Raw genomic sequence first — 24899 nt, 5'->3', positions numbered from 1 at the left:
CAGCACGAGAGAAGAATTCAGAGCTAGTCACCAACTGCCTTGAATTTTAGCCCTACTGTTTGAAAAATAGACACTGAGACCTAACACAGGAAAACTAATCTTTCCACAGAAAATTGTAATTCACCCCCCTGCTTTCATATAGTTCAAAGACCATAGTTGCTCCCTGGTCATCTAAGGATCCAACGCAGCCACCAGTAAAACATCCTCGAGGCTGAATTTTAAGACGATGAAATTACTGGAATCACTGTTTTAACTAAATAGCCTTGAGCCCAACAGTCAGTGCTGTGTCCTGGAGGTGGATCTTGACCTTCAGCAAGTATTTCTCCAGGTGGCCTGTGCAAAGGAGCACACAAACGGGACAAGTGGATCGCTCCATGGACAGAGGGCTCCCTCAGCACCCCCCACCACACACACAACAGTTAACACTGATCTGGAGAGGAAAAAATTAAGCCCTATTGCCTATCTCTTGTGAGTTGATGACAGATGAAGTATGGGGAGAGGGAGAACCCACAGCCACCTTTGTCTTGCCACATTTGGTGTCCTTCATGATTTCCAGAGAAAGAAGGACTTAAGCCCTACCCAAGTCACAGGCTTGACCACAAATTCATCTGTGTGCAAAGAGTGACATTAGTTTCCACGCAGCTGAAACACCAGCAGGAAAACTCTGGGAATTTATCTCCACAGCTCCTGTTACCATGAATAAGGCTCCTTGTGTGTTCAGAAAACAGCCACATCAACTGCTTACCCAGCACTTTGCTGTCTGAAGTGGCACTTGAAACTCAAGCATTGATACAATCTCCTTAAAGGCTTTCTGACACTTGATTTCTTAAGAAATCTTCTATTAATAAAAACTCACCCAACAACAAAAAGCCACTTCAGGCCGCTAATTTTCTTTATTACCTTTGTTTTAATGAAAAGGCACAGGTTGCTACAAGAGCTGCTGCTTCTCCCCACCCAGCCAGGCTTTCACAGGTTGGATTCTGTAATGGAAACATCCCTCGGCATTCCCCAGTCTGCACCATGGGGCCAGCACATCCTGAACTGGTGGTGCCACTTCTCCGTGCATGACTCACTCTTCTCCTTTCCACTGCCAGTCTAGGAGAGCCCATCAAACTCAACTTGCAGCTCCTTCAAATCAGGGTCTTAGTGGTACCTACATCAAATTACATCCTACTCAGTGCCACAAGGATGTAAAATAACAGAAAATTTAAGCAATGCCTCAGTCTTTGCATATGGAGGGGGTTTCCTTGTAGGATTGGTGTCGCTCCCTGTGCTCTCCCAGTAGCAACTGGGGAGCTTGGACACAGTGATATTCACACTTTCCTGGTGCAAGGGAAAGAAACCTGCTGAGGCTGTCCAGGCTGCCCCGAGACACCTCACGGGAAAATGTCCATGCTATGGGAATCCTCACAGCCTCAGCAAGTTTAACTTTTCCCTCCCCACCCCACCACTTGCCCACTGTCTTCTTTCTCTGATGCTTTCTGATTTTAGGCACACTAAACTTTAGGCTTTCTTTGCCACACAAGTTTGTCTCCAAACACCACATTTAAATCCAGGCCCTCAAGGCACTGACATATCGCAGCAAGCTGAAGGGTACCACGAAGCTGAAAAGCCCAAACAGAGGTGCCCAACTGATCCTGTCACTCTCTGCAGCAACGATGGGACAGACACTGCCAAAATCTGAGTGAAACTGAGCAAGAACAAGCTTATATTTCTTTGAAAATGGTTTTGTGGTTGGTTTTATCATTTGCAATGACCACATTAAAAAGTAGCCTTGGCAATTAGGCTTGGAAATCCATTGACTACCTGATATTAGAGCTCAAGCTGGTGTGAGAGCCAAACAGCCTCATGTTCCTATGCCACACGGGCTGTCTGAAGGGCTTGTTCCAAGCAGCAATGGCAGCAGGGAATGCAGCAGCACACGGAATTAGCAACAGGAACAGAAGTGATGCTACCTTCTCAAAGCCACTCTGCAGGACCAGTCCTGACCCAGCAAGGAAACTGGTTGCTTTCCAGTGACCTTCCCACCCTGCCCACAGAAAGACAATAAAGCCAGATGTGAGACCCTGTTTTTTTGACCTTTAGGAGAGAAAGTCATTATGTGAGTGAATTTTATTCATGCTCTTTGAACTCAGACCCATTAAATGTTATCCCGTGGAGGTGTCTGGGAGAGGCATCCTCTCAGACTGAAGGGAGGCAGAGACAAGACTCCGAAGACAGGATGCTGAGCCCTGGTTTGCCTTCACACCGACCATTAGTTATTTATCACAACAGTTCACACCCAGAATACTTTGCATTTGTGCAGCAACTGAGACCCTCCATTTTACCCTCAGCCAGAAATTCTGAAAGCAGCTCCCCCATGAGCAAAATCCTTTTCCAGGGAATCTAGACATCCTTTAGACTTGTGCATCAGTATTTTCTGTGGAAATGGAGTACAAATCTGATGATCAATAAGAGAAACTACCACAGACACTATACCTGAAATTATTGCTACATCTGATACTCCACCCTCTTGCTAAGAAACCAGCAGGTAGAAATAAACTTCTTATCTCTACCTTACCCCAAAAGAAATAGGGAAACGGAGTTGGTAGCACTGCATTGTACATTTCAGGCTATTTTTTCCCCTCCTCCTACACAGAGGACGCTGACAGATGACACATGTTGTTCTCAGGGACAATTCCAAAAGATAAAAAGACCCAAAATCCCACAAAAGTGTTTGAGTTCTCCATAGAGAGAACCTCTTTTCTTAAGTTGCCAGTTATCTTCACACAAGAACATTACCCATTGACTCACCGTTTTCTATAAGTAGCTGCAGGGAATAGTATAAGCATTGTGATAAGAAAAACTGTTTCACCAGGGCTAAATTGGCATCTTTAATGCAGCACTGCAATTTGAAGCCAAAGGACTGCTGGACGTCCAGGTGTCTTTTATTACAAGATTAGGATTACAGCAGCTGAACCTGAACCTCGAACTCATGGAGTGTGCACTGCACCATGTGAATGCCATTATCATTTCCCTGTGACCTGCTGTAGGTCTCAAAAAACATTTGAGTAATACAAAGACTCAGATATGAAATAGAGTTACTGTAGCTTAACAAGTTCCCATGCATTGGCTGGTCTGTAAAGAAAATGCCTTTCTACGTGCTAATATCCCTGAACAAAAACTGGGTAAAACACATTCAGTGAAAAGGGCTTTGTGCTAATGCATTTGTCTATGCTTGGTTCAGGCTTAGCCCCCACTGGCAGTGGGGCTCCTTGGGTGCATGGTTCTTCAGGAGTTCAGGATTTACAGGATTATTTTAGGGGCACAGCTTTGCACTTCACACTGACACAAAAAATAGGAGATGACATCCTATTGGTACCCACAGAACCCCAAAGAGCTGTGCAGCTACTGTGGGAAATGCCAGGGCTACCCTGAGGGAAGATGACCCTTGATTTCAAGACCCCGTGAGAGCCGGGACTTCCCATACCTCATCTCTCAACTTACTTATCACACTTTTTCCCCCCAGATGGGCTACACAGAAATCACATTTTGGGGGAAGATCACAAAGGGACAAGCAGTCCACACAACTGCATTCACCCAACCAACCCTGCAGGGCTGCCTTTTGCTATTCCTGGAAGCATCCCATTCCCACAAGATCCTTTTTAGCTGGGTGACCAGCAACTGCCTTAGCTATAAAAACCACCTGCCAGACTCAGTATTTATATCTGCACCCTCACCATCTGCTGCAGCTATTTTCAACTCCTCAGCAATTGCAACTTCAAGTAGTTCTATAGCAATTGCCCCCTCCTGACACCTCTCATCAAGGTTCCTCTGCTGTTAGAGCAGCCAGCCAGTTCTCCAAAGAGAACTGAAACCCCATACGACGGTTTGTCCCAGCTACACAAACCATCCAGAAGCTTTCTTACAGCCTGAAGCCAAAGGAGGAATCACCCAAACCCAGGGCCCAGAGGGATGGGCCAGCTCTGGCCTTACCTTAGATCTCCAGAAGCAGGTTTTAGCTCCTTTCTCTGCCATAGTATACAAGCAGGGCACGCTCTCAGGATAAAACTCCTGCCTTCCTTGAAAGAAGAGGACTGCAACACCCAGTTTTCAGAAGCTACCTCCAAAGCAAAGCTCTGGGCAATAGTCCATCTCCCCTTCTCCAGCTGAGAGCCCTCAGGTGCCCTGGGTGGGGGCACTTATACCCTCTGTGTGACCAACAGCACCCACCTGTTCATTGGTAACAGCTGAAGTCACCCCATTTTAATTTGCTGCTTATCTCAGAAGGAAGAGAAAAGGGAGAAAAACTTCTTTCACTAAAGCTTCCAGAAAGAGCTTTGGCTGCTTATTTCTTATTGTTCACCTGTCCTTACCCAGCGTTTATGATTACGTACAGCTCAGCTATTCAAAGCAAGTTTAATTTATCTGCAGATCATATTACCCAGCCCACATTTCCAGATTTATAGCTCAAAGGGTTTCTTCTAGCATTGCCTGATTATCGGAATGGAGCATGTTGCTGTGATAGATGGACCTCAGACAGTTGGTGGTTCAATTGAATAAGAGAATCACCAAAAAATCAGGTTTTTTTTTTTCACTTCTATGTAATTGCCTAAAACCATAGAAGTCTACAAATCTTGGCTAGCAATATCAGATCCATGTATGATTTACTCAAATACTCTTAAGTCAGCTGCTGAAGAAAGTATTTTTCTCATTGACTACAGTCTTCTAATACAAGCAGCGTGAAAAACTCTCATAGCAGGGAACAGAGCCATGATATTAAACTTCTTATATTTGCCTATTTCCTACATTTTTGCAAGATTCAGGGGAGTGTGTCAGTTCAATTTGAACACTTTTTTTTAGAGAATGGAAGGTGGAACTGCAAACTAATTCCTCATTTTATCAGTAGTGATGTTATTTAAGTTCTCCCACTCACACTCACTGCATGACTTTTATCCACTAGCTCACACGGTACCCAGCCATGGAAATCCTGCTTGTAATATAACTGAATTTTGTAATAATTATTGTAACTGTATTATATTGAACCAAATTGCTCAAAAATGAATTGTGTGCACCTTTATCAGTTCCTGCACCATGAACTGAAGGGCTTCTTGTGATGCTGGTGAGCTTCAGGGCTGGCCTTCAAGGGCACAGGGTCTGGTTTACAGGTAGCAGAGACAGAAATTTAGAACAGCACGGACTTCAGCCACAATGAATTTCAGCCACAGATGCTCATGTCCCCTCATGATGTTGCTTGTTAGCTCAGAGCTCTTTCAGAGAGATTTAATCTGCCAGGTAAGAGTGGCAATGTCACCCCCAGTGAAGCAGGGACCGGGGGGGGAAGACAGGCCAGTTCAAAAGCCAGCCCTGCCACCACCCCACTGTGTGAGCCGGAGAGCATCACCTTTCCTCCTCCTTGCTTTTGCTGTCTTTCTAATTAAAGTCCAAGTTCCTGCAGGCAGCAGCTCCCCCCTACAGCGTATTCACACGGGACCCAGCACTCCAGGATCCCTGATTTTATTCAGGACCACCAAAGTTCAGATAATATAGGTAAAATAATCATGGAATCATGGAATAGTTTGGGTTGGAAGGGACCTTAAAGACCTCCCAGTCCCACCCCCTGCCCTGGGCAGGGACACCTCCCACCAGACCAGGTTGCTCCAAGCCCCCTCCAACCTGGCCTTCAACCCCTCCAGGGATGGGGCAGCCACAGCTTCTCGGGGCAACCTGGGCCAGGCTCTCACCACCCTCACAGCAAACAATTTCTTCCCCACATCTCATCCCAATCTCCCCTTTTCCAGTGTCAAACCCATCCCCCTCATCCTATGGCTCCCCTCCCTGATCCAGAGTCCCTCCCCAGCTTTCCTGGAGCCCCTTGAGGGACTGGAAGGGGCTCTAAGGTCTCCCTGGAGCCTTCTCTCCTCCAGGCTGAACCCCCCCAACTCTCTCAGCCTGTCCCCATAGGAGAGGGGCTCTATTTGGGTGAAACCTGCCCCACTGCAGCAGAGGGTAGAAGCTGCTGCTGCCAGCCTGTGCCACAGGTTTTACACACAATAGGGCTCCCCCAGCCTCTTCCCTTTGCTTCCAAAGCAGCCCCCAGTATTGCCCTGCAAAGCCCCCACTTCTGCCTCTGCCCACTAGGACACTGGAGTGTGGGCCCCCAGAGAGCCCCGTCCAAGCCATGACTAAAGAGAGGACATTAAACAGGAACGGGGACGTGTGACCACCCTCTCCAGGTTTGCTTCAGCCCTTTGCAAATTAGTGAATTGTGATCTGCAAAGTATGATTCATCCACAGCTACTGCTGGTAACGCTCATTACAGTGTTTACATAGCAGCACAGGTCTGTAGAGTGTTTTCTCCTTAATTCATTTTCTCTAAATATGACTATCATGGTGAGATATATATATACACAAGCTTTTAAAAGTACATTTTTATGGACCATTTCAGATAAACAGCGTAATTAACACAACAAAGCCCACATTTTAAAATCTTGTGTAGCGCTCTGTTAAGGAAGCCATCCGGCACAGGTCGTGTGTTTCTTGATTGGAGAGATGTCTGGCTGTTCTTCTGCATTTAAAGCTAAGTGGTTTCTATGATTTTCTGTTATCTGAAGGAGGAGGATGAAATCAAATAAGAGATTATAGCCAGTATTGCTAAATACTGAAACACACCCTGTCAATCACAGCAACGCATGTTCCATCATTATAAAATGCCTCTTTTCTGTCTCAAAAGAGCCATTACCTCCCCCGGTAAAGCCTCCATATAAAAATCAGACCAGGAAAATAAATGATACTGGGAAAAGGTTCAAGGAAATGAAGACAGACTGAAGAACTTCAGTACAGCACTGATGTTGAGAAAAGTGTGTGTATAAGGGGAAAAAAAATCAAGCTAAATGCAAGTTTTCTGGATTTTATCAAGCCATACCACCCAGAGGACGAATTTCTACACAAGCTCATCCTTAGAACAATTCCGCTAGAGATTTCAAAGCATTCTCAAATAAAAGGGCAAGCAGGTGCTAACAGAAGCTTTCTGTTCAGGTTACAGATGGGGAAGAAGATGAGGGAATTTAGCTGGAGGGACAAAGATCCCTCAGAGATTCCTCTGAGCAAGATTTTCTCTCATCTACACTTCATAAATGGAAGCCCCTGTGGAAAGTCAGAGTTTTCAGGTGCCCTGTGATACACCCAGGGCTGGTCGACGGCTGGTGAGCTGGTACCCAGTTATCCGTGCCAGGCAGAAAACCCCACGGAGTCTCTGCACTTCAATGTCACTGCAGCATCTTCCCAGCAGCATCTCAAACTGCATCTGGAATTAATGATTTGTAGTGGCTTTTTATCTACCAATAGATCCATACTGCAGAAATTGAAATTTTTATGCGTTTTAATTTTCATCCTTCTTTATAGGAGGACCAAAACAGTAATGAAAAATTGCAAAAATGATTGAAAGATATAGAAGCTGTTCTGAAAAGTTAGCAAAGGGTTTAAGAGTTAACAGGAAAAGTTGCTATTGCTGCTCAATGCATGGAGTAGAATAAAGAGTGCCTGATTTTCACATTGTTTCTATAATTCCACTCAGCATGATCCAAACAAAGGTAAAAATAAGCGGATCCTAGGGGGTGGGAACCAATTCTGATGCCCTCCCATGAGGCTGAACCTGCCGAACCACGTTCCCTCTGGGATGTACAACTTCACAGTACCTGGCTTTGGATGGGTCAAGGCATCACAAGGGATGTGGCTCCAGAAGAGCCCATTTTAAGGAGTCACCCAGGAAGAGAAGGCAGGAAAAACGTGCAGGGAGAACGTGGTTAATCAACAGCACTAACAAAAAAACCAACCAGTTCTTACCTCCTCTGTAATAGCTGGTGAGGACCTTGAAAGCATCAGATCTCAGAGGCCTGTGATTAGATGCAAGGCATAGCACAACCAAGAAATTAAATTTCTCGTTCCTACGGCTATAAAATAAGTTGGAGGGAATCTAAATACATCCTAAAGACTTAAAAAAAAATAAAATTAAAAAAAAAAAAAGAAAGAAAATGACAAGCATTTGATTAAAAAGCTGTGGGTGCATCATGAATGAAAGACAAGATTGTATTTTGGAAGGTGTGATAGGGAAATCTTCTGCTGTATAATTAGGAAACAACCATGAGCTCACTGTAGTGTGCTTAAAAGAGGAATTTACTACAGAGCAAGCACTCTGGTAGGGACAGAGTATTTGCTTTAATAAGATTCTCTCCTTGTGGCATCCTCTGGGACACCATCCTTCCATCTGATGAAGCACTTAAATGCTTAAGTTTTGCTTAAGGTTACAGCTTCTCTAGATAATTCTAATTTAAGGAAAGGAGGAAAAAAGACATAAAGGAAATCACAATGCGGCTTTGTAGGCACCAGTCCATGGTTTAATGCAATGTATTCAGAGGAGGGTTGTGCCTTGTCCCCTGAGATTACACAAAGCAAAAAGGTGGCTGAGGATCTTTCTGCCCTATCCCTTGTTAAAAATTTGTTTTAAATCACCTTTTTGAATAGTGTCTGAGGTTCTCCACCTTCCTCTTTACCATTGCCCACTGCAGTCTCCTCTACTTTGCCCCAAGGAAAGCACTGCCTGTAATAAATCTACACTGCGGTCCCTCCATCCTGACTAAAGCAAATACTGTTGTGCCCATGCACTCTTTGGACTTTCTTTGGTGAGGTGCATTGTAAGGCTGGAACATCCCCAAATTCAGCAAGATTTCTGAATCACCCCGAGAACCTGAGGCACGGAGGAGGATGAGCTGATGCTGAGTCTCATGCTGCCATGCACAGGGACTGTGCCCGGTTAATGAAAGCCAGCTGTGGTCACGGTCATGATCACCAGCATGGGGAAGCAGATTACATGGAAGGGCTCACTACAGCCTGGTGGCTCTCTGTCTGTGGAAGTGGGACCTGGGCAAAGGTAAGGACATGCCACAGTCTGGAATGACAGCTCGAACCCCCATGAGGTGTGAAGAGGAAGATTTTATCTTCGGCTGACCCAGGAGGGACAAAAAAGCAGTGTGGACTTTAAGGGAGTGGAGCCAGCAGGCTGTTTTATCTTGGTTCTGCCCTTGATTCAGTTTGACTGCAGGGATGTTCTCTTCATTCAGTGCCTCGTAGGTAAAAATGTGTTTGGAAAGGTTGCTCCTCCTCCCCGATTGCTCCTGGCTTTATGCTGCCTTGGAGAAGCACGAGAACTGGGAGAGGAGCAATTTCTCTGAGCAAAGCTCTAATGATGAAGCTGTTGGTGTCATTTTATAGATTCTGCTGTGGATGAGAGGGTGTTATCCCAGAGACAATCCTGCCACCGCGGTCACACTCCTCTGCCTTCAGAGCACGGCTGCTCCTCTGCAAGTCTGTATTTGTTTGTCCTAAGTTCACCAAGAACTTTCTCAAAACACCGCAATCCTGACAGTCCCTTCTCAGCCCAGGGAAGTGGATATTCAATAAAAATTGTACGGAGCAGACTTGTCACTAGAAACAACAAGTTAAGAGTCTCCTCACTGTGATCTAATAGTGGTGATCCTACAGAACCTGCCATAGCTACAGGCATGTCTTGGATACACAGTACATTTTAAGGTATTTCATAGGTTTCTGGTTTATTATCTATATTTAAGTTATTTCATGTTTGTTATACTTTGTATTTCATTCATTGACCTTTGTATTACATTCATTGCAGGGACTGATACTGGGAACCCAACACACAATGGGACAACCTGTGTCAAAATGGACAGTTAGTCTTGATGTTCTGGGTAATGTTTTATCAAAGCATTTTGGATATCTGAAATTTCTGAAATATTGCCATTAGAATAGTTTTCCTCGATTCCTCTCCTATATGTCTGTTGTTCCAAACTGTATGAAGGCGGAAAAGCAGAAAGCGTAACTGATCAACCATAGACAAAAGGGAGGGTGCAAACATTGTCAGATTTAGTGGAAAGAGGTTTGGACTTAAAGGACTTTGTACAATATGGCTCGAAACAAACCTCTGAAACAAGCAGCCCTGCTGTTGTTCTGGGTGTCAATCACCGCTGCTGGAAGAGGGGACATGCAAGGGTCACATCATCCATCTCTCAGCAGAGTCCCGGGATCTGGGGGGCCGTAAGCCAGCTTGCCCAGCTACGCAACTTCTTCACATCTCTGTGTTTGCCACAGGACCCTTGACATGGTGCATTCATGATCCAAAGTTTTCAAGCCTTTTGTCAGCCTGTGGACTGTCGGTGTGGGAATCACCTGCAGCAATATCAACAAGGGCAGGGAAGGGTCCTCTAGAACCCCCACTGATATCGGCAGGGGTGTTCTGTACACTCCTTCCTGAATGTCTGTTCTTCGCTGCTCAACAACTTCCAAAACGCGTGGACATAGGAAAGATGATGAGAAAGATGAAAGTAGATAATGATTCCTTGATTAATCACAGGGAATGAGGAGAGAGAAACCTAATCAAGATTTAGTGGAAAAAGACAATCATTGCTGCCGATCTTGGGCATGCAGAAATGCATCAGGTGTAAAACGTCTGAACTTGTGCAAAGAAAAGTCTTTGCAGCAGCACAGAACTTGTCTCCATCACGTCAGACATGCTCTCCACCTGTCCTCCTAAGAGATGCTCAGCGATCAGAGATAACCTGGAGAATCATTACTGATTACCAGCACCATGAAATTCAAGGACTTCCTCCCAGCTCACTTGTTTCTTCTCTGACAGGAGCAAGAGATCAAAAATGAAAGAGGATGTCACTTGTTAATAGTCTCTGAAGTCAAGCAAGGCTATTAGGATATAAATATACAGTCTTTATTTGCAAAGAACCATGAAAAAAATTGCTACAAAGGCAAGCAGAAGTAATATCCAGAGATATCCATCAAATGAGGGATGTGGAGCCACACAAAAGTATCTCAAACAGTAGAGATCTCCAGCCTGAGGACAAAGTTCCACTTGCTGAGAAGAAAGAGATGTAGAATATGTACCCCAACTGTGAGAGCTGCATGTTTGGCCACCAATTTGAGTCCGTGTGACAAGACCAGCACCAATAAAAAGCTGCTTGGAGCCAAGGATCATATTCACAAGGGTGTTTGGGCTCCCATCTCGACCAGCGGATGTTTCTGAGGAGGGTTTCCTCTCCCCTCAGATGGCTTTTTCCATTAAACGACACTTCAAATGTACTCAAAGCCTCATGTAAAGCAAGGACATTGCACAGGAGAAGAGCAGTGCTCAGGCTGGGAGAGGTGAAGCCACACACAGGTGGGACTTGGCACAGGGGGACACAAAGGTCAATACATAATCCTGGAAGAACAGAGGCCACCTCGGTCCTGGAGGTGGCTGCAAAAATGCAGCGGAGCAGAGCTACTGCTGTCCATGGGAGAAAAAGGGAGAAGGAAAATAAATAAAAGCAAGGTCTGCCCAGGCAGCTGTATCACTACGGGCTCTGACAAACCCTGGGAAAACCAGTCTGGGAGTGAGCGCTCCGGCTGCTCCCAGCTCTGTGCTATATTGAATCCCTCAGCTTTTTAAGGAGATATTTTCTACCGGGAGACAGAGTGGCTTGTGCGAGCCAAATCTAAGCTATGACTTTCTTGTCCAGCAGAAACATTTAGCCATCGATGCATTTCACCCACGTATAGAGCAGGGAACTTCACCCAGATAAATCTGCCACGGTCCAGAAATTGGAAGATGTAGAAGTTTGCAACCATATTCCCTTTCTTTGGGTTACAGTCCGGTCTGAAGTCCTCAATGTGGAGGTTGGCCAAGGTGTAGTTTCTTGAAAATGCTGACTAAGCAGTGAAATATTACCAGGAGTTCCTGTATTTAGGGATGGGAGGGCAGGCACGACAGAACCTGCGTGTGCAGCTTTTGTTACTGCTGTTAATCAGAATACAAGTAAATTATATCTTCCATCTGTGACACCCACAAATAAGATCTCCCTGCTGCTATTTTCTCAACTGCTCCACTCATCAAGTCCCTTTGTTCTGCATGTCCTGCTGGCCATTTATGAAGGAATAAAATGGATTTGCCTTCTGGCAGTAATTTTTTTTTTTTTTTCATTTTATTTGGGTTTTAAATGCATTGAACATGAGAACTTTTGAAACTTCATGATGCCTGAATGCTTAGAGCACTCATTAAACATTTAGTGCGTGAAGAGGGGGAAAAAAAAGGAAGCAAACCAAGAGCCAAAACCCCAGATGAAGTATAAAACAGGGGAAACAGAGTTCAAGGCAAACTTTATTCAGGGGCAGATTTCATCCTCTGCTCAAGGATGAAGGAATATTTGCTCTTCCGTATTCAGCGATTGCTGGGACCTGGCAAGCTACAAAACCACTCAGGGCTGTTTTAAATTGCTGCCCTGGTACAAAGGCATCTGTGGTGATCTGAAAGCATATGGAATAACAGGAATAGAGAACATCCCCTGGGTTCAAAGAACCCCTGTCTTTCCCCCAGACAGGAGGAGAGGGGGAGAGAGAAGCAGTAGGGAGAGGAGCCACTGCCTCTCCCTGCCTCAAGGCAGGACCGGTTTGCATATCTCTTTGCTCTGTACTGGTGCAGGAGTGGCCCAGCAACAGGGACAACCTGCCAGGGAAAAGCCTGGCACAGTCACAGTCGCCTGGTGCTGGCCTGGCCGGTGACCGGGAATGGTGGCAACTGGTGCACTGAGTCCCCAGCAGCTGCAAATGGGTGCAAATGGGGAACCAACACCTCGCGGTCAATTTATAGGAAACACAGAGAGACAGAAGGGAATTCTTTCTTTAGCTGGTGTGGACAGTTTACAGGGAGAATGTAAATGCACAGGTTTTCTAAATGGCCTGAATTATTCCAGGCTCTCTCCAGCTGAACCAAGCAGCGCTGATGAAACCCTAATTTCTGCGACATCCCTGACTTCAACGCAGCTGGGCTTTTGCCACGGTGTGCCCATGCAATTTCTGGAAATAGCTCTAGCTGTGAAAACTGAGTCTGAAACAAGTGGGGCAGATCCCCCGCTCCCTTGGAGCGCAGTTGGAAGCGTAGCAGCAACCCAGAGGGACTGCAGCCAGAGGCTCCTCCGCACAGAGGCAGGGCCGGCGACTCCGATCAGATCAATAGCAAGCCCCATGGAGGGAGCACAGCTTTTCAAGTCACGGCTCTGGATGTTTTTAACTGCCTCTTCTTTATTAAAGGGAGCTGCAAGGACCAAATGGAGAGGAAAATTCAGATTCAGAGGACAATTGCGAAGTCTCCCAGTTTCATCCGAAGTCTAAAATCACCGAGGATGGCTGTTGGAGAGAGAAACCAGTTATTGTGCTACTCAGCACTCTGTAGAAGGGCTTCACTTCCACATCCAGGCTCTTTTGTTCACCCCACAATGAGTGTCCCCCCTGGCTCCAGTCCCAGTTTAGGACGCTGGGATCTCCTTGATAATATTTGAAGCCCTTCAGCAGTTCCACAGCTGTAAGAAGTCATAGAATCATAGAATCATAGAATGGTTAGAGTTGGAAGTCCTGATCTGCAAGAATGAATTTGAGAATTCCCAATAGAATTTACTGGAGCTACGGCAAAGGCAAAGCCTCCAGTCACAGAATCACAGAATCGCAGAATGATATGGGGATGGAAGGGACCTCTGGAGATCATCTCCTCCAACTCACCTGCCAGAGCAGGTCCTCCTAGAGCAGGTTGCACAGGAACTTGTCCAGGTGGGTTTTGAACGTCTCCAGAGGTGGAGACTCCACCACGTCTCTGGGCAGCCAGTCCATGCTGAAGTGCCCAATCCTTCAAACCTTTGCTATTTGATCACCGCTGGAGTCCTGAGCTCAGCAGAAGGGAGCTCAGTACCAAAGGACTGTAAAGTAACTGTAAGTCACAGCTGCACCTTTATTACCATTTTATGATCAGAACATGGATACAGTCTCTTGCATAATTCAAATCCTCATGAAGTCACCACCATTTGTCACAGCACTAACACAACCACTGGACACCATGGGGAAGGTTGCTCTAATCAAATATTCATACAACCACTGCCCAAAGGGGCCTGCAGGAACAAGCACGAAGGATGGGATGAACACCATTTAACAGTGGACATCTACAGGGCCAGCCCCCACACCCTAGTGAGCCACGGTCTCTGTTCCATTGGGCAGGAGACAACACAGCTCTGGGGAAGGGATAACTTATCCATCTGGGGCACTTGCATCATCAAGTCCCCATATTCCCCACTGACTATAAAGACGGGACCGAGGAGCAGTGGAGGAACTGATCAGAGGAGTCCCAATGGTCATCATCTGCGGCTGCACGATGCTCTGGGGAATTCTCCAGGAGACTTGGATGCTGAGAAGGATAATTGAGATCCTACCCCAAATCCTCACTCCTACGAGCACTCATAAGAGTACAGGATGGATGTACTGGACTAAATCCAGCATTGACATTACCCGTTAAGCATGAAGCCATCAGCGTATAACGATAAAGTCAACATATAGCAAGGTTTAAGGGATAGAGTCTTCAGTGAGGGATTTAACCCACTGATTTCAAATATAACTCTCTGTATTTGCAAGGGTTGAAATAATTTCGCAGCATCTTGAATGGCAGATTATGGGTCATCATCCATCAAAATCATGGGCAAGCAATGAACAAGGTTGAGGATGGGTGATTTAATAACAAACAGATAAAGTACCCCGTTCTTATGGAGCACGGGTATTATTTCATTTTCTATTTACTGTCAGGATGTCCATGATAAATAGTCCTTCATAACTTTGATTCTCACATGCTAGAGTTATTAAACTTAATTGTGTTGCCCCCCCCATGTTTTATTAGGGCAGGGATGAATTTTCATGATTCATCCAACATTCATAATTTGTTATAATCTCATTGTTTTGCTCTTTGTCTCAGCAGCTATAACATTAACCTAGGTCAATAATTCTGTCAAGTGAGAGTGATAATACTTGAAATAGGGAATTTAAAGCATGGGAGCTACATCTTATCTCAAAGATGCAAAAATGAAAATCTTGGATAATCACTGGATGAATGTGTTGAGAGCAGCTGGGGTCCACACAGCCAGGGAATATTTGCCTACTGGATGCTTATGATATGCTTATACAATGCAAATTTCTCTTCCGTTAGCTTTTAGCTTGGCTATGACTTAACACTACAAGCATTTTTTCCCTGGTTCCCATCTAACAGAATGTGCTGAATTATCTTGAGATGTATCTTGAAATATCACCAGCTCTTGGAAGAATTTCAGGGCCCATCTGCAACCCAGAGAAAACTCAAACAATTGCGTTCTGAGATTTGGTGCGTGGATTCCGGCGTCACAGGACCCAGAAGCTTTGTCACTTCAAAGATTTTAGTTTGGACCTGCCACAATTTACACACTCATTTCTTTCTAGAGACTGAGCTTCCTGGCCAGAAATATCCCGGGACATCCGTGCACCCCAGGGAATCCAACTAGGAAGGCTGGTCTTTAAAGAGAAGGAACATGAGGCGCATTCATTGCAGTCATCCATGCCCAAAGTCAAATGTTCCACCTAGGGGTGGTAGACACTTTTTTCCCAGATTTGAGGTTGATCCTTATTTTCTGTCAAAGAATGGATTTCCAAGGAAGCCTTCAGAGTGATTTTACATATTCCACGTTGGATCTGAATCTCCTGAGATTCACTATATTTGAATCAGCTGCCACAAAGACCCAGGTCTCACAGAGCGGAGGAAATAGGGCTATCAGCAAGCCCAGAGCTCTCTCCCTGTGCTGGGAAGAGCTATAATGTATTCTAGGGAGACTGTATCCCCGGGTCTAGAATTACACAGAACTGTATAATGAATAAACCATTCATTTCCTATTGTGTTACTGGGACTGTAATCTCAAGAAATCCAAAATTACCTGGAAAAGAATAACCTATTCAACAGTAGCATAACAGCAAACTATTCCCCAAAGCACAGTCTTCAGCTTATGACATAGTTTTATGTGCCCTCTTCTGTGGGAAAAAAAAAGTTCCTTCGGTCCTCTAGTAATTTATTAAATTGAGTCTTTTAAAGCTCTGAATTCCCAAACCACAAGATAAGAATATGCACCATCTTAAGCGTTTTGGGTCATATTACCAAGCTCTTCTCTGTAATCACAAGAACTAGATAGGGGAAAAAAATCAGCCCTAAATACATGTACATATATTACTGCCCCTCGTCTTTTCTTCTCATCCCTCTCATTTTATTCTGACTTTACAAACCCAGACAGCAGTGTAATGCCATCTCTCGTATTTGACAGACTCCTCTCTTCTTCAAGAAGCTTGAGTTGTCCCTGTCCCCACAGTCAGTGTCCTCCCCAGCTGTCCCAGTACAGGTGGTGGTTGTACATGCAATTATTGTGTTTGCTGCTCTTTGATTTGCTCCCCACCATTACAATGTTTTCAGTACAGTCAGTCTCATACCTCAGCTCACATCCTGTTCTCTTTTTAACCTCTTTGGGCATCCGGGGGGAGGTAGGAGGGTGGAATCAATCCATTCTATATATATCCCTTTTTGCAGAACTTTCATTTCCTCTGCCTTCAGCCTCCGATGTCTGTTCCTTTTACTGCACCTGCCTCCAGTCTGTACTGTTAGTACATGAGTTTGATATATTTTTACATTGATACCAGACACGGGTTTAAGGTTTTTTTTAAATTGTTTAATTTCATCAATCGCCAAGTGCTGAGCAAGAAACAGCGTTGCCAGCACAGATTTACTTATCAGAAGAGGATGGTTCAGATGCTGCAGTTTTACAACCAATGACATGCAAGGGAGCAATGTAATAAGCATCACATCCACTTGCCTTCTCCTCCCCGACCTGAACGACCATCTGCATCCATGCTGGGTAGGGGTGGCCTTTAGCACATCCCAGAAAAAACCCTTCAGCTCTCATTAATATTTTTCAATGGCTCTGGACCCAAGGGCCTTGCCCAGGGCTGTGTGACTGCTCCAGACATGAACCATTTGATGAATGGGGTCTTTGAACTGCTAAGGTGGCTCCTGATTCAAAACCGAGCCAGCCACAACCTGAATTTTCCACTGACTGTTCCCTGGGTCAGATCAATGGATCTGAGAAAGCTTTTCAGATCTGGGTGACTTTTGTTGTAAAAGACACAAAGACTAAGGATGCTCCATGAGAGACATCAGGAAGTGTGAACAGCTCTGAGAAACCCTCCATGTCCAGGGCAGCTTCTCCGCAGCCTGATGAAGGTTTCACTTGTTCAGAGATGGGAAACGAGACCACAGATAGAGTTCCCCTAACCTGAAAGACACGCTTTGGCTGGAATATTTCAACACCAGATCCGTCTTGGAGGCCAAGTCCCCTTTCAGAAAAACTATCTCGGTGCATGAGAAACTATGGCCCCTTTTGCAGATCCGTTTCCCAAGTGGTACCTGTTCCTCGGGTTCACTGGTGATACTGGCCAGGTAAATGCCCTCCTCAGGGACCTGCAGGGCTCTCTGGTTTCTGACATGCTGCCCTGGACACATCCACCTCAGCCCCTGCTGCACCAGCAGCATCATTCTGGATCACATTTTCTTTAACTGGAGATGGAAGGTGTAACCTTGTCTGAGCAGAGGAGACATCGATTCTATGTCTTGTCCTATCTCTCCACCAACTCATCATTTGCTCTTTCAAAGCATTGTTGAGTACGGGAATATGGAAAGGGCCTCCTAAAAGCTCGAGCCTGGGGATACTCCTATTGCTCCTCCGGGAGAACACGGAGACTTGCAAAGTGTGTTTTTATGGAGACATCCTACCTTGCAAGAGAACATGAATAACGAGGCAGGAAGTGTGAAAATCATGTACGTTTAGGTAGCTAGAATGTCAAGCTAATAAGTCTCTTATTGTGAAACCCGTAGCTAATGGTGAATATTTATGTCCCATTTCTGGAAGCCACATGATCTGAAATTTTCTACTTTCACAGACGAATAAATAAACCACAACTAGGATTCTGGATCTTTACACTGCAGGAAAAAGAAACTGGAAGGCTGAATTGGGAGCGCCCTCATGACAGAAATGAAGAAATCTAAATATTTGTTTCCAAATTCCATGCTTTTTAGCCTTTTTTTAATTTCTTGGGCAAGGCCTGGCCAATGGCCTTTGACTGCTTGAAACTGGAAAGACGCTGTGTGCCATTCTAGCGGCTCAAGGAAGCCTCAGAGTGAGCATCAAAAAACTACTTTTCCTTTAAAACATCCTCGTATTGCCAGAGTGATAAAAAAAAAGCTTGCTTATATAAATAAGAAGCTGGTCAGCTGCACTTAAAATATTCAAAGTAATTCTCTTCTTAGCATTTCTATCTTTAAGTTATAAAGCAAGGTTCGTTGGCTGCTGACATTCTTGAATTTCAAATAAAGAGACTCAGGAAGGCTGCTGGCTTTTTCTTCTGCATCCTCTTAAAAATGCCTTCACAAATTATTTAAGGCAAGACGTCGTCATGGCTTTCAGTTCAATACAGAAGAGAAACAAAGCTGAAGAGCACCCCACTGACAGCATGAGAAATGCCATGTAGGTTCAATCTCAGACTTTACATTACTGCTGCCATTAATGGAGGCGCCTCCTGATTTTGCACCATCTTAATTGAAACCAACATCAGACCTACAAATATTTGATTTTTAAAATATGCAAAGAGAGTAAAACAGTAGGAATAAGTTAATTAATTAGTGACATTTATGATAAAATAGCTGGCTATCAAGTTTTCTCCCCACAGCTCTTTATGATAGGAAACTATTTTAACTATTTGGAAGTAAGAAAAATGTTGCCAAAACAGCTCTCAATATACAAGCCAGGACATGCAGCCTACAGAAAACCAAACAAAACTAAACCAAACCCCAAACCAGCCCATAAAGATAATTCAGACAAGCCAGGTGACAATGACGAGGACAGATGTGAACTTTCTTTGCCATTGAGAGCTATGTGTGAATGACAAGGGCAGACACCTTTATGCTGAACTTGGACACCCCAAAAAGGTTCACTCCAAACCACAAAACTTGGGGTTTATATTATGGGACAAACACAGGCAAACCAACCTATCTAGATCAGTTGGCTAATTCAGTCTGATTATCAATTAACTGCACATTAAAGGTGTATATAGTGGGATTGGACTGTCTGTGGGAAACCCGCTCGGCAGACTCCCTCCTCCTTTATGTGATTTCTAGGGCCCAGGTGAGGATGCCACCAGCCTCCTCTGCAGTCCTGGGCATTTCCAGCCACAGCCTGGAAAATAAATCAGTATCTGCTGCATCTCAGATCTATGTCCCCCACACATTGTTAGAGAGGCCCCTGTACATGGTCAAGAGATTTCTCCAGTACAGACCTATATTTGAATTTTTGCTGTCAATGGCTACAAAAGTGATTCAACCACCAAAATGTAGAGCTGGGGAGAGCAAGAGGTCTCCACTGCTGTTTCCCTAAGTTATAGTGAGAAAGAAAACGTGGCAAAGCATAAACGATTTAGTGTGACTTTTTAAAGGCAAAACTGTTTACTTTTTCTTAGTTCAAAGAACTGTTTTGTTCTGGTTACAAATGTCTTTGCATTTTACCTACAAAAAATTAAAACTGTGTCACAGTCTGTAAGGAAAAGGCTTAGGAAAACCCAAATCTCTTCAACTTGAAACAACTCTTTTTTCAGTTATTAAAACTGTTGAAGAATTCAAGAAATTATTCTCCCAGCTTTAGTCACTGGGCCTTTGGGGAAATCCGCTGGAGCCCACTGCTGTCCCAGGCTCCCCGATCCACAGTGACAACTGGCATCTTCCCAGTCCTCAAAGCAAAGTTCAAAACTGATTAAAAGGTGGCTTTCATGAAAAGAGAATTGTACAGAGATTAAAGCCTAGCTTTTTTAAAGACTATTGGAAATGGAAGAGAAGACCTAATAATATTTTTTTTTAATAGCATCAATTGAAAAAAACACCCCTCACTGTTTTCTTTTTTGTGAAATAGGACAATTGACTGTTTGTTTTAAGGACACTTGACTGTTGGAGAGGCTGTTTTTCTGGGTTGCGTTTGTTACATAAAAAGCAGATCTCATCCTTTCAGTCAATGTTGAGCACCCTCAACAAAAATAAAAATGAGGCTTTTTTTGTCTTGCTAACACCTTCTTAAATGCCCCATGTTTTGATGGAGACTCCTCAGCAAGCTCTGCCCTTGGCTCTTGTGTAATTGGCTGAGTTACCTGGGAATCAAAATCAATTCCTATTAGAGAAAGAAAGAGAGACTGCCCAGCACTGCATCAGGCTGGCGATACGTCCTGGTGCCTTCTGACAGCCCTTCTGTACCATAATAGAAGTTTCTTCTCACTCCTCCCAGAAGGAACTGGAAGAGGTCACTGGCAAGCTCCTGCTGTGACCAGCTCATCCCCAGTGGCAGAACTGGACAAGGCAGAGACCCACCTCATCAAACACTCGGTCTCTGCCAGGGGGGTGCTTGGGGGAGCATAGGAACAGGACATGAACAGAGGGAGCCTTTTTCCTGACCGTGTCACAGCTTCCAACTGCCCCCGGCTGGTGCTTTGAGACAGAGGTTTGAAAACCTACGGGTTACCTCAATATTGGCTGTAAAGTTCTCCAGCCCTTACACCAATCTCACCGCAAGGCCTGGCTCCCGATGATCACAAATTGTACAGGCTTCCACGCAGAGGGAAGACAAACAGCCATTTTATTGGTTTTAAATTAACTGGCTGTTAATTTCGTAGGCAATGGGACACAGTAGAACACCAGGAGGCTTCAGTTTTTGCCACACTCTTCACAGTCATAAACTTCTCTAGCGTGTGTTTTGTACGCTTCTTATCTCCTCTCATGGTCCCTCCCCTTGTCCCCTAAAGGACGAGATGATTGAGAATTCCTGCCTTTCGCTGAGGTTGAAAACGTTTCAAGAAAACTCCTTTTTAAATTTAATTTTCCCTTTATAAAATGGAATTCTTCACCAAATCTGTGTTTTCCACATTAAAAAATAAAAAATAAAAAAAAAAAAAAAGAAAATTTCTTCCAAAATGTCAATCATCTGAAATGGAAATATTTGCACTTTTCCAACTCACCAAGATATTTTGATCTTCAGTTGTTTGCTGAAGTTGAAAATACCGGGAAGTCTTTCGATTTGCTTCACGCCCTGTCCTGTCTCGATCACTGCTCTTTGGCATGAGGACTATTCTTTCCACTACAGGACACATATGATCTCAGATGTGTCCACTAGCACTTCCAGCACGACCAGGGGAAGGGTGGTCCAGGGGCAGAGCCGGGGGTGCAGAGGGGCAACAGCCGATGGAATATGGCTGAAGCTCCTTGGGCTATCAATCGCATTTTTTGTGAAGTGCTGAGATTAGAATCATAGAATGGTTTGGGTTGGAAGGGACCTTAAAGATCATCCAGTCCCACCCCCTGCCCTGGGCAGGGACACCTCCCACCACACCAGGTTGCTCCAAGCCCCCTCCAACCTGGCCTTCAACCCCTCCAGGGATGGGGCAGCCACAGCTTCTCGGGGCAACCTGGGCCAGGCTCTCACCACCCTCACAGCAAACAATTTCTTCCCCACATCTCATCTCCATCTCCCCTCTTTCAGTGTCAAACCCTTCCCCCTCCTCCTATGGCTCCCCTCCCTGATCCAGAGTCCCTCCCCAGCTTTCCTGGAGCCCCTTGAGGGACTGGAAGGGGCTCTAAGGTCTCCCCGGAGCCTTCTCTTCTCCAGGCTGATTCCTCAAATGCTGTATCCTACCAAGTCCCACAGCTCAATGATGCTTTGGAGTGGCTGTTGGAACAAGATTTCCTTATCCCATTTTAAACCTTGCAGATTCAAACTACTGGCATTTCTGCTGGGTTCTTCTCACTGTTACCCCTCTCCAGCCAGGGTACATGAGATAAACCCGCAGAACCCAGAGGGTAACAGATGGAGCTGACACCAGGAGCCCTAATGAGCAACAGGAACCAGATTTTATTAGCGAAGTCCATTTGCTGTCTGGAGATCCCAGACATCCAAGCCAACCATTTCTGCCTGTCTTTGTCCACTCCTTTCCATTTGTTTTATTAAATAAACAGCAAGACTGCCTCTCAGCCATTGATTGCCTCCTGCCATTACCAGCTTGTGGTCCCAGCAGCTCCTGGACCAGGCTGAGACCCGAGCAGCCACCCACATTGATGGACCAGTTTGGGCTGGGAGAGCAGACCACCACCAGCAGAGGAGGGTGGTACGCAGGGGTGTTGGCTTCAGTTTGTGCTTTAACGTCTATTTATTCAGTCCACACTAATGACCCACGGATTAGCTCTCACTAATTGGTGATCCGTTCTCCCGTGAAGCGCTTTCCTCCAGCTCAGTGCTCAGGCGTAGATTAAAAAGGGCTCATGCCACATTACAAAAATACTTAATTAATAAAAACAAACGAATTGCCCAGTTGAGGCTGAGTAATCTGCTGGGGGGAGACATGAATGAAGTGGAGCTGAGCAGAAATGTTCTCCTGGAATACATTTGTATCACACCCAAAAAAAGAATTAAAGAGAAGGGAGAAGGATCTCTGGGGGGGTGTGTGGATGGATGCAGAAGGGACCACGGCCTCTGCATTTGTCCAGCCCTGAAGCCAGGGCAGGGTCAATCCCTGACCGCTCACCCCAACAGCGATGTCAGATACACCAGAATGTTTAGGCAGAACCAGCTAAACACCTGCAGGAGGAAGGGGGGGGGGGACACCCGGCCTGTGCTGACACACCTGGGGGAGCGATGCTCATGAAGGGACACCCCAAGAGTGAGCCCCAGGAGCCACCTGCTCCTCTGCGGGGTTCCCAGCACGGTGATCAGGGAACACTGGGACCAGCAAGGCCTGGAGGTGGCAACTGTCCCGGAATTCCATACAGGCTATTTTCCGAGGCAGTGGCTCCCAAAGTCAGCACTCTCGGGCACAGCCGGGCTGGGATCTCTGTGCCGGAGAGATACCTCCCGGGAGCTCTGCCGAGGCGATGCGACTGCAACGCTTCTTTGAGGACTCACCTTTCTGTATCCTGCCTGTTTGGAGGGAAGAAAGAGTGACAGCATTTCCTATTGACATTTTCAAGAGCGCAGCCTGTCTCCAGGGAAAGCCAAGGACGGAAGAGTTGCAGTTCATTAGCCTCGAGGATGGGAATGGGCGAGGGGTGACACCAAGGCAGCCATCTGCTGCCCGTCCCGTGGGGCTGCGCAGCACGTGGGGAGCCCCGGGTCTGTTGTCAGAGCTCCTCACCACGGTCCCCTGCAGAGGGGACAGCTCAGCCTCCCCTTCGCCAGGGCTGGGAGCGGGTCTGGGGGCTCCAGCCAAGGCAGGGGACTCATGGGGGTCCAGCAAAGCCCCCCCCAGAGCACGAACAGGGGCTCTGCCCTGCTGCAGGCCCCCACAGTAGACAGAGCTGGCTGTTGCCTGCACCGTACCCTTCATAAGTGACAGTCATGCTGCTGATGGACCTTCTTTTTCAGGAGGATAGACTAATTCTCTGGGCGAGAGCCATGACTGATGTTGATCTTGCAGTGTCCAGGACTGGTTTCTCTAAGACAAGATGCTGGAGCCCCTCTGCTGTGAGGACAGGCTGAGAGAATTGGGGAGGGGGGCGGGTTCAGCCTGGAGAAGAGAAGGCTCCAGGAGACCTTAGAGCCCCTTCCAGTCCCTCAAGGGGCTCCAGGAAAGCTGGGGAGGGACTCTGGATCAGGGAGAGGAGCCATAGGAGGAGGGGGAAGGGTTTGACACCGAGAGAGGGAAGGTTTAGGTGAGATGTGGGGAAGAAATTGTTTGCTGTGAGGGTGGTGAGAGCCTGGCCCAGGTTGCCCCGAGAAGCTGTGGCTGCCCCATCCCTGGAGGGGTTGAAGGCCAGGTTGGAGGGGGCTTGGAGCAACCTGGTGTGGTGGGAGGTGTCCCTGCGCAGGGCAGGGGGTGGGACTGGATGATCTTTAAGGTCCCTTCCAACCCAAACCATTGTATGACTCTATCATTCTATAGTAAGAGCACTGTGGTTATTCCCACCATGAGGAGTGTGAGATAACAAGGCTCATGCTGGGACCAGGGGTGTCTGTACCAGGTGTTTGCTGGGGGTCATCAGAAAACGGGTGGAGAGATCTATTTGTTCCAACATGTATTGTTTTTATCTTGGCTTTTTCATCAAACAAGGTGTATGTGATGATTCCGTGTATGCAGGCGTGTGGGGGTGAATCCAGCCATCGCTATCCATCAAACCGGTCTCAGAGACAGTCTGGCTCCTGCGGCGAGAAGGCAGAGTGGGGAGATCCCACGTGTGCCCCGTGTTCAGCCCAGGGGAAAGAAGGTACCAGACCTGCCTTGCTCAAAGACAGAGAGGATCTCATATGGATGGACAACTACAGTAAGATTGAAACATTTCGTGTCTTTTTAAACAAACCCATTTTTAACTTTTTTAAAAGTATGTACTATTTCATATTCTGGAGAGTTTTTTCTCCTGTTGGTTTCACCTTTCTCAATAATAATAGAATGAGGTTGGTTTTTTTTCCTTTTCTTCTTTCCTTTCTTTCCCTTAGTTAAATAATATCCCCCAACAAACACACTATCTCAAATGCCAAAATATCCCCTATCTTTGGCAAAGGGACAGAAACTCAAGAAACAAAATAAATTTCTGGAGCTGTGACACATTTTCCAAGCTACGACCAAGCTGCAAAGCTTCATTTTTCTATTGCTGTTGTTAATTATAAAAACAAAAGTCAAACCCCTGACATATATGACAGAAGAAAACAGTGTGAAAATCTTCAAATAACAGTAAAAATAATAAGCTCTATTTGAAGACAACATCAGTGCAAATTGCAAAACGGTTCAGAGCTGTTTTTTAAAAAGAAAACCTTCAGTTATACATTGATTATTAAATTTTTTTTCCTCATAGCCACAAAATCAAATCAGCTCAGTTCAGGGAAGATAATCATGATGTGATGCTGGATGTCTGACGGTTTGCCCTGATGGCTCTTCCCAGGATCTCCACAAGCCAGAGAAAGCCT

Source organism: Numenius arquata, chromosome 21 (genome assembly GCF_964106895.1).
Source record: "Numenius arquata chromosome 21, bNumArq3.hap1.1, whole genome shotgun sequence".
NCBI lineage: Eukaryota > Metazoa > Chordata > Aves > Charadriiformes > Scolopacidae > Numenius > Numenius arquata.
Note: the sequence above shows the minus strand (reverse complement) of the source record.